Below are 8,977 nucleotides of genomic sequence, written 5' to 3'. Positions count from 1 at the left end.
ACAAGGAGACTTGCATTCTTGTAATTTTTACAAGGATTTTTTTACGAGTGCTGTTTTGTTGCTCTGTTATTTGTATCAGTGCTTGCTGGATTCATGGGAAATTATCCCATTTGTCTCCAGTGGATACTGCATAAGACTCAAAATGAGAAACACATCCATAAAGTTTGTTAGGATTCAATATGTAATTTTTTTTTGTGATAAGGAAAATAAAGATTGTTGTAGTTACATTTTAATTACATGAGTTGAATATCCACATTGTCTAGGACCTAGAATATTTCTAGCATGATGGAAAACAGCAAAAGAATGGGATTAGAGCAGTCATGAAGAAAAGATCTCAGGCCTAAGTAGCGATACAGAGAGGATAACCAATGGTTGAAGTTGTCTAGCTTTAGGGGATGTTTAGTTTCTTAGCAAAAATTGCTGTAATAGCTTTTAATTTCTGCATGTGCCGTGTAACTATTTTTGTTTCGATGTAACTGTGAAATTGAGTGTTTTGTTTCTGCTCTTATCAGGTCACTTCCAAAAATAAAGTATATCTCAGAGAACAGCAATATTATTATTATTCAAAGGCTACATGTTTGGGCAATTATGCAAACATTGTCTTACTGTAAGTCAGCAAAAACCTTTCTCAGAATACCTGGGATCCTTAAATTAATTAGACTTCTCACCTCTGCCTTTGAATGCCACCTTTCAAAGGATCCACCTCCTGCCCAAACCCACACCAAAAGTCCCCCATCCCATACATCCAGGTCACTTTGCCATGCAGCTCTCCAGCTGAGTGGTCGTCTGCAATGAACAGCGTTGCTCCTCTAATTACCGAGTGCAAGCTTATATGTGTACAATTCTGCAAATTTTATATGGTGTTACAGCAAAAGTCAACTGGGTGACTCATGTGTTGCCGTAAGCAGCAACTTTCCCTGAAGGAAGTAAGTTCAGTTTCTGTGGCCTGACATCAGAGACATCAGAGGCTCGCTTCCCATTTCCATCATGGCTGGAAGTTTAGGAGCATCGTTCTTATGAGAGCAGCTGGAGAAAAAAGGCTTGGTGGGGAAAAAAAAGTACAAAATGTAATGATACTAAATTTAAACAAGACTGTTCTTTTTTTCCCCCTAAGTACTCTTAATGGGAATAAATGGTTTTATCTTTTCGGATCTGTATGTTTTTGCAGAAATATACTGTTGGGAAAAGGCTGCAAAAATTCTGGCGACCATGTAAATCCCACACTGAAAACTCACTTGGGAAGAAGAAAAGACAAAAAATTTTGTGCTGGCCTTCTAAGTGAAGGTGAGTATTGTCCTACATACGCACTAATGAAAGTAAAGCTAAATGATGCCCAAATTTCATTGCAGAAGCAAGCCAGTGTTATGTCAGCCAAAGCCTTCTTGATTTTTATGAAGGTGGGGACCTTTCCTCCCTTTGTCTATTCTTACTTCTTGGTAAACAGGCATGTATAAAAATGGAAGGGGTGGCATTAAAATCCTCTGTCTTTGTGGCCCCCCTGGCTACACCCTGTGTGTGTGGTACTCAAAAGGGCAAGTGTGTCCCACAGGGAGGAGGAATATTCAGTGTTCTACAAATGGCTTTGAACCAGCTGCACATCACACAACCACCCTGCTGAGCCACTGGATCTAGGTACTCTTGCTGGGACAAGTTCATCCACAACTGTATGGGGAGCTGCTTAATTGAGCCTCATTACTTCAATTTCCTACTGACACTGTGCGCCCTGTGAGGTGCTGCTCAGGCATGCGTCAGGGGCAGGGGGTTGAGCAGCTGCCGTTTCTTACATGGAAGCGGTAAAGGATGAGCGATAGCAGTGCCCTAACCCAGCACTATTGCCTCTGTGGTTGGTACCTCTTATGATGAGGAGCAAGCTGCTTATTTGACCCCCTTAAACAGGAGGATGCACCTGCATCAGCCATTGCCATCTCCTCTGCTGGGCCTTTTGCTGTAGAGGATGGCGCGCTCCTGACAAACTGCCACTGGCAGGTATTACCTTCACCCTGTTTGGCTCTCTGGTAATCTATATGTTCCCTTTTTAAGAAGGTTCATGCTTGGAAGCATCTCAGCTAAAATCTCCTGAAGAGGGGTATTTCTTTATTTTAACAGGTAATGTGAGCATCTATTTTTTCCTTATTCAGCTTATGTAACCTGTGCCTCCAAGGCCGGTCAAGCATTTCTCTGAAGCCTCCAGCTCTTGTTTCCTCAAGCACATGAGTTCACAGGTAGACATAGCCTTCCCGTTCATCCCTCATCCTGTGGAAGTCCTGAATCCCTGCTAAGAGCTTTGTTTCTACAAGCAGTCTTATTTCCTTACAGACCTTCTTCCAGTCCTTTGATTGCTGTATCATCTTCGGGTTTTGTTGTTAAAGGAGCCTCATTACGGACTTTTGCTCCTATAGGTAAGTACGCAGTATCTACCGCTTAATGTCAATGTTTCCAGAGTACCACAAAAGCTCTTAGAGGAAGTAATCACTTCTTGATTTCCATGGGACAGTGGACAACATGTGAGAGAGAACTTAGGCAATGATATCCGTTATTATCACCCTTCTGAAACTCACCACTGCTGAGTGAAAATGAGCTTTGTGAAGGTAATCAATCACTGGTCACCACATGTGTTCCCTCGGTATAACATTAAGGGTAGAACTCATCACTCTGAACAGCATCAAGACAGTCTTGTGTAACACCAATTCTCACTCACCCACTTCTGCAGGGGAGATGAAAGACGTATCTGTTTACCCAGGGTACTCTGGCTTTGCGTTTCACCACTCCCAGTGCAAGTAATGACTTGCTGGACAACCATTAGACTAGCCAGACAAGGACTTTCTGTGCTGCAAGGTGGCATGGAGCTATTGTAGCTCTGCACACTGAGTGAGAACTCAGATAAATTATAACACCCAGCATCACAGCAGTAAAAATGACAAAAATAAATACCATAGTATTAGAGAGAGTTCCTTCCTTTGCTGCCGCCTTTAGTCAGGTAGTGTGCAGTCAATTCATAGAGTAAGAAATTATTTCAGAACACACATTATACCAGAATGTTGTGCTACTCCCAGAAAGCCCTACATAAGTTCTCCCAGAGGGTGTTTTGGAATTGGTGAGGGATAAATTCAGGAAATGGTGGTGTTCATTGTATTAGACCCTACACATTGAATATCTGGCAACCCAGAGACAAAAGATATGGAAGGACCATATTTGTGAGCAGAGGTTTCTTGTTTGGCAGCACCTGCGTGCAGACTAAGCTGGTCAAGGCATTTCAGTCTGGGTTTGTCTTCTCTGCTTATGTATATGTAAAGGTGCCCAGGTGATTTCCATGGCACAAGCTTTGCAGGCATGTGGTTGCTGCATCTTGTCACTGGAGACTAAGAAGCAGTGGCAGGTCATCATGAAGAGTATTAGCTCATGTATTTTGACAGGTGAAGCTAAATAAAATGAAATAATTTGACAGGAAGTGAAGCCAAAATGCAACAAAGGAATAGACTTGCAGGAATATCAGGTTACCGAGAGGGTGATGAGAAATGTATGTACAAATGAATAAATAAGGACAGATATTTTTATAAATCTATTTCAACCTTAGTAGTTCAACTAGCTCAGAGTTCTTTGTCTCTTGACCAATTTGAGTAAGGCAGTGCTGCTATCACAGTAAGCACTTCCACTTCCTAACACAAAGTAAGGGGACTCTTTGTGACTGCTCTTCCCTAAGGGAAGAAAGAGAAATGCTATATGGGGCACAAAAGCAACAGTGGATTTCCTAGCATATGGTCTTTTCCAGTGTGAGCACAGACAGCTTTTCTGCTGTAAGGAAACAAGAGAGAGCTTTGCAACCACTATTACCAAGAGGCTAGAGACTTCCTTGACACTGTGTTGCTGAAAAAAACATAGAGAAGCAAAGGAGAAAATTTATCCAAAATTAGAGCAAAGAAATGCCTAACCTTTGCATTAGAAAAAGAAAAATATTATAAACTATACGGGCAGTGTGGGAAGCAGCAGTGGGGTTTGCTCATTAAAGATGCTGACAACATAAAAGCAGAAAAGGCAAAGTGTCAGCACAGCTGTAGCTGGTCACAGCAGTGAATAGCTGGCCTGTTTCTGAGGACTACTGTTGTGATCCTTGGGAACGTTGTACAGATGCGTGGCAGTACCCAGCCTGATTAGGTTGTACCAGCCTGTGAGCCTCCAGCCAAACAGCCTGCCATTTAGTGGTACATGTCCCTTGGCTACACACAGCAAACACGGGCCATCTGTGAGAAAACAGCATCCCGCTCCTGTGCCTGGGCAGCAGCAATGACACCGCCTGGGGACTCTGCCGGACCACAGGCTGGCATGCAGTCAGCTCCAGGAGGGCAGGGGTTATAGCGCTAGAGGCAACTGTGAGATTTGGCTTTGATAGCTTGGTACCCAGAGCCCCAGGAGTTTGCCTGGAGAAGCACATCCTCATGTGTCAGCCACACTGAGCCCTACAGGAGATGAGCTCTCCAGTATGAGAGTAGGTAGGGAGAGTACGTGCCACTGGGGCAGCGGGAGGCGTTACAGGGAAATGAAAAGAGTTTAATGTTGTGTGTATTTAGACAGGTAAAAGAGTGATTTGGAGACCTGGGCAGAGGACTTGTATGAATAGGTTTGTTTTCTTTCAGAGAGTGTTTTTTAATCTGTTTTGTTGTGAAAATGTTGTGTATTAAGCACTTTGTTGTTATTCCTGTGTTTAGACTATGTTATGGATGCATATGAAAAAAATCCACTTGTTATCTACTTTACCTGGATGAATTGTTACCTGACATCTACAGGAGACGTAGGCAGAGTCCTGCAGGAGTCATCCTGTGCTGTAAGTGTGCAGTCTTATTAATCACTTTAAAACGTTTCATGGCTCTCAGAGTTGCCAAGATCTCTTTCAAATCTGAACTGAGCGTGAAGCAATGAAGTAAGAAGGTCCACTTGAGTTTGGAGTGAGTCTAAAATAAGGGCTCTAGGAATTGCAAGCTGCTGTATTAGTCTCATTTCAGGCCCACAGCCTGCAAAAATTTGTGGCCAAGAAGCTGTCAAAATGCCATAGAAAGGACACTTTAATTTGGAATTTGCCACAATGTGCCTGGCACCAAAAATGGTGGTGTGATGGGAGGTGAAGTAAGAGTCCAAAGCCAGGTGCCGCAAAACCTTATCCCACACACAGCATGGATGTGTGGCTCTTCTGCCTCTGTTCCTCACACAGGTGGCCCTGACAGCAGTGCTCCAGCCATCCTTCCTGGCCAGGAGCTGCCTGCAACAGGCTGCTGCCCAGCGGCCTGTCCCAACAGCACATTTCTAACAGCAGCACAGACTTCAGGATTGGAGTTGTGGGTCAGTTTGCAAGTGGGGAGAGTGGACACCTGTGAGAATGCAATGCTGGTGGCAAAATGAGCAAGTGCAAGTCAGGAGCTCACTCTTCCTCTGTGGCTGGGAGGGCGGGAAGCTCTGACCTAGGCTCACCAAAGTGAAGGCTTGTAGAAATGGGTCACCTGAAGGACACAGTAATGAGCCAGTTTTTGCCAACAGTTGACTAAATTTAACTTCTTCGTGCTATCAGATTTGAGCTGTTGCTGGCCAGGTTGTGTAGTAACATGGAGTTGGGAAAGAAGGGCATTTCTATCAGCCAGGATAAACTAACATTAGAAGTGACTTTAAAAATAATATGACTGTGGAATATGCCTGGCATAAACCTCGGTCTCGCCCTGATGCGGAGACACAAGGCATCTCTGTAGCTTCAGAGAAATAAACAACCAAGTGCCCTCAAACCTATTCAACATGAAAGGACTTTGCTATTCTTCCCTGAACTACTAGACATTGAAATAAAGATGTATTAGGTCTACATTTTCAGATACTCTAAGTGAGCTTGTGCTGTGTGGGAGCCATAGAAACACACAGGCTTTCTTCCCCCCCAGCGGAGCTATTCAGCCGGAAGCTAGGCTGATTTCAAACCAGTTTTTGCCAAAGACTGCTGGTACCTCCAACTGAGATCTGCTGGAGGGTGCAGGCTTAATTATAAAGTATCTTCTTTACAGCTGCAGAACACTAATCCTGATTTACCAGAGTCCGGTGACTTTGGTTATGGAAACTATTTTTTTGATACATCAGAGTTAATCTAACTCTGATCTAAGTTGTATGATGGACGTACAGTAGTCTTGGAATATATTTGATGCTCATGTCCGTAGTCAGAACCGGCACACCTGGCTTTTTTCTGGCATACCTGTCTACAAGTCTATCAGCCAACGTAGCCGTGAGTTCAGCTCGGCACTGTGTTGCTATTTCAACAGGACATGAGGTCTTATCAAACCACACGTGTAATTTGTGTAAAGCAGGAAATGTGATTTTTCTTCCAAGGGAAGAACGTTGTATGGCAACAGTCACCTAGTACATTGCTTCCAGTAGCATCACATTGTCCGCATGGACACACTTTTGTACTCTGTTGCATTGATCAGTTATTTTTCTGGAGGGCAGTTTCACCTAAATCAGTGGCTTCAGGAAAACTTGGATTGGCCCCTCAGTGAGGAGTGAAAGTCAGGTTGTACTCTGTTAGCTGGGTTCCAACTGTACATTCTTCAGTAGTGATATAGTACCCATCTCTCATTCAGTCGACAGCCTTTACCTGCCGACATTCCAGTTTTGTATCAATTGTAAGGTCTGTGGCCCTGAAAGTGTATTTCAACATTTGGAAAAGACTTAAGACTAAATTAGGCACCACAGTGAAAGCATTTGGTTTTTCCAGAAATCCCTGTGACTTCTGCAACATCCCTACCTTTACTGCTTAGACAAAAATAGCTTTTTAAAGTTGAGGAACTTCTTGACACTTGAATGTGACTGAACTGAGGAGAAAAAGAACATTCTTTTTTCCAGAAGTTTTTCAGGATTTTTTCCTTATTCTGTTACCATAAGTGTTGAATAAATCATTGTAATCTATGTTTTGTTTAGTGCACTATAAAGTGTCACAGATCCAATTAAAATATGAAACCACTTTTTTAAGTATAATTTATAATACCTACCGTAAAAGAACACAGTATCGTGAATGTAAGTGATTTGATCATAAAGTTCTTCAGATGCAGCCCAGGAAAAGGGGCCCCTGAATCACTTGGAGATTTTGAATGAAAACAGAGGATAAGCATTTATTATTTAAAAAAATAATTCCAATTCTCCCATAATTTTGGGTACTGTGGCCATCATAAAGGAAAATGAATTTTGGTGTGCAAGTACCAGAACGGAACACAGACACTGTTTTGGTATTAAAAGCTTAAAACCTGTACACCAGAATTGCTTTCTCTCCCTCAGTCCACATTGCATTTTTAAAACTTAAGAAAGCAATGAGAAACTTCAACCCAAGGTAGGAGAACCCTCTTTTGGAAACCGAAGGCCTCTCTTGCATTTATATTAAAACCTTTCTTTTACAGTACTCTGCAATATAAAGAGTTTTTAAGTTTGTCTAGTACAACCAAGAGGTTGATAGCTGCTTCTCTCCACTCATTTACATTTAGGGATGACTGTGGTTTTAATGAAGCAGAATATTCCAAACACTAATGGATCTTAAATTGCTTATTCTTACCAAGAGGTACTCCAAATAGCACATTTGCCTCAAGTGATATAAAGTGATGAGTTAATTCATGTACTTGTGTCAATTGCTTCAAGATACTGAGAATTAGCTGCATTAGTGATATGCTTCCCCCCCCCCCCCCATCCCCCCCATCCCCCCCCCCCCCAGTTACATATGTACAGGAAGATGCATAGGAATGGAGATCGATTTAACCTCTACTGCACAGAGGACAGGAGAAATCTGGTGGATGTCCTACAAATGTCATGGACAAGGTTAGTAAGATATTTCTCTGTATTCTCTTACTCTTCCTTGTACTTATTCTTGAGGTACTTAAGATTGTAAGAGTAGTCTGTGGCAGCAAAATTTCTGACCACAGTGAAATAACCAAGAAGAGTGTGTCTTCAGGAGAGCCACATCAAATGGAGCTTGAAAATTCTTCGTAGGGACCTGCACCAAAGCAGTGCTCAAGTTGCTCCAAAGACCTCTTCTCCATTTGGACTCCCAAACCACCTGTGTCATGTCCTGCAAAAGCCTGCAAAAGCAAGAAAAATGTGGGGACAAATGCACACCCCTGATCTCAAACTTCCATGGAGATCAAGGGCCAGAGCACAGTGTGATTCCCCATCCTCAGGGTTCCTCTGAAGTAGCACAGAGCAACAGGTGGCAGCTGTTAATGTGCTGAATGTGGCTTCCCTCTGTGTCTGGCCATGGAAAACAAAGCGAGCAAGCGGATCCATGCCAAACACTTTGCGAGCATGGAGCTTACACAATTGGGCTCCACCCACATGCCTCACATGGGAGTTTTCTCCCTCACCAGCTGGGTTAAGATCACAAGATGGAAAAAAGGGGAGGGAAAAAAAAAAAAGAGCTGGATTTGTTTTCTTTCCATTGTGGCTCCCAAGCTGAAAGTTCCTTTGCAACAGAACAACAGAATAAAGATGAGAGGGAACACTGCTGATGGCTCAAAATCTGGCACCAAAGTTTGTTTTTCCTAAGCAGTCTGAGCCTGAACAGTCTTGTCAGACAATGTCAACAGAGGTGGAAAAAAACGACGAAAATCATTGAATCTAGTTGGGCTCGAAAATGAATAAATGCACCAGACAGGGTAAGTATATGGCCATTAAAAATGGCATAACCCTGACTGGAAACTGAACACCCTCATATGTATTTCGTACTCTCAAAGGCTTATCATGCCAGCTGTACTTTTGAATGAGCTAAGTGTCTACTTGTATGAAATGAATGTGAGTAGGCACACATAAGCTTTCTCATCAGTGTCCATACTCATAGCTGGGCATGTATTGAAGTCTCTCAACTCAGCTCGTTATAGCTATCATGATGCAGAGCCTGAAAATGCCTCTTCTCCGAGACCAGACAAACGTGAACTGACAAGCACTGTGTTTTGCCCTTAAGGCTCCTGTCCACGGT

The 8,977-nt window shown here is 42.9% G+C and overlaps 2 long non-coding RNA genes across 2 annotated transcripts in view; both read left to right on the top strand.

The window, feature by feature from the left end:
• Window positions 1–1,156: 1,156 nt before the first annotated feature.
• On the top strand, window positions 1,157–4,801 carry LOC121094445. The gene is made up of 4 exons (XR_005829844.1): window positions 1,157–1,284; window positions 2,139–2,222; window positions 2,317–2,399; window positions 4,704–4,801. It is a non-coding gene; the product is annotated as an uncharacterized LOC121094445 (long non-coding RNA).
• A 2,939-nt stretch (window positions 4,802–7,740) lies between these two features.
• LOC121094374 overlaps window positions 7,741–8,977 on the top strand; it is a 9,417-nt gene continuing 8,180 nt past the window's right edge. Inside the window, exon 1 of the long non-coding RNA XR_005829833.1 lies at window positions 7,741–7,824. This is a non-coding gene — a long non-coding RNA (uncharacterized LOC121094374). The remainder of the gene's footprint in view (window positions 7,825–8,977) is intronic.

This window comes from Falco naumanni, chromosome 10 (assembly GCF_017639655.2).
Source record: "Falco naumanni isolate bFalNau1 chromosome 10, bFalNau1.pat, whole genome shotgun sequence".
Taxonomy (NCBI): domain Eukaryota; kingdom Metazoa; phylum Chordata; class Aves; order Falconiformes; family Falconidae; genus Falco; species Falco naumanni.
Note: the sequence above shows the minus strand (reverse complement) of the source record. Positions and strands in the feature narration are given on the sequence as shown.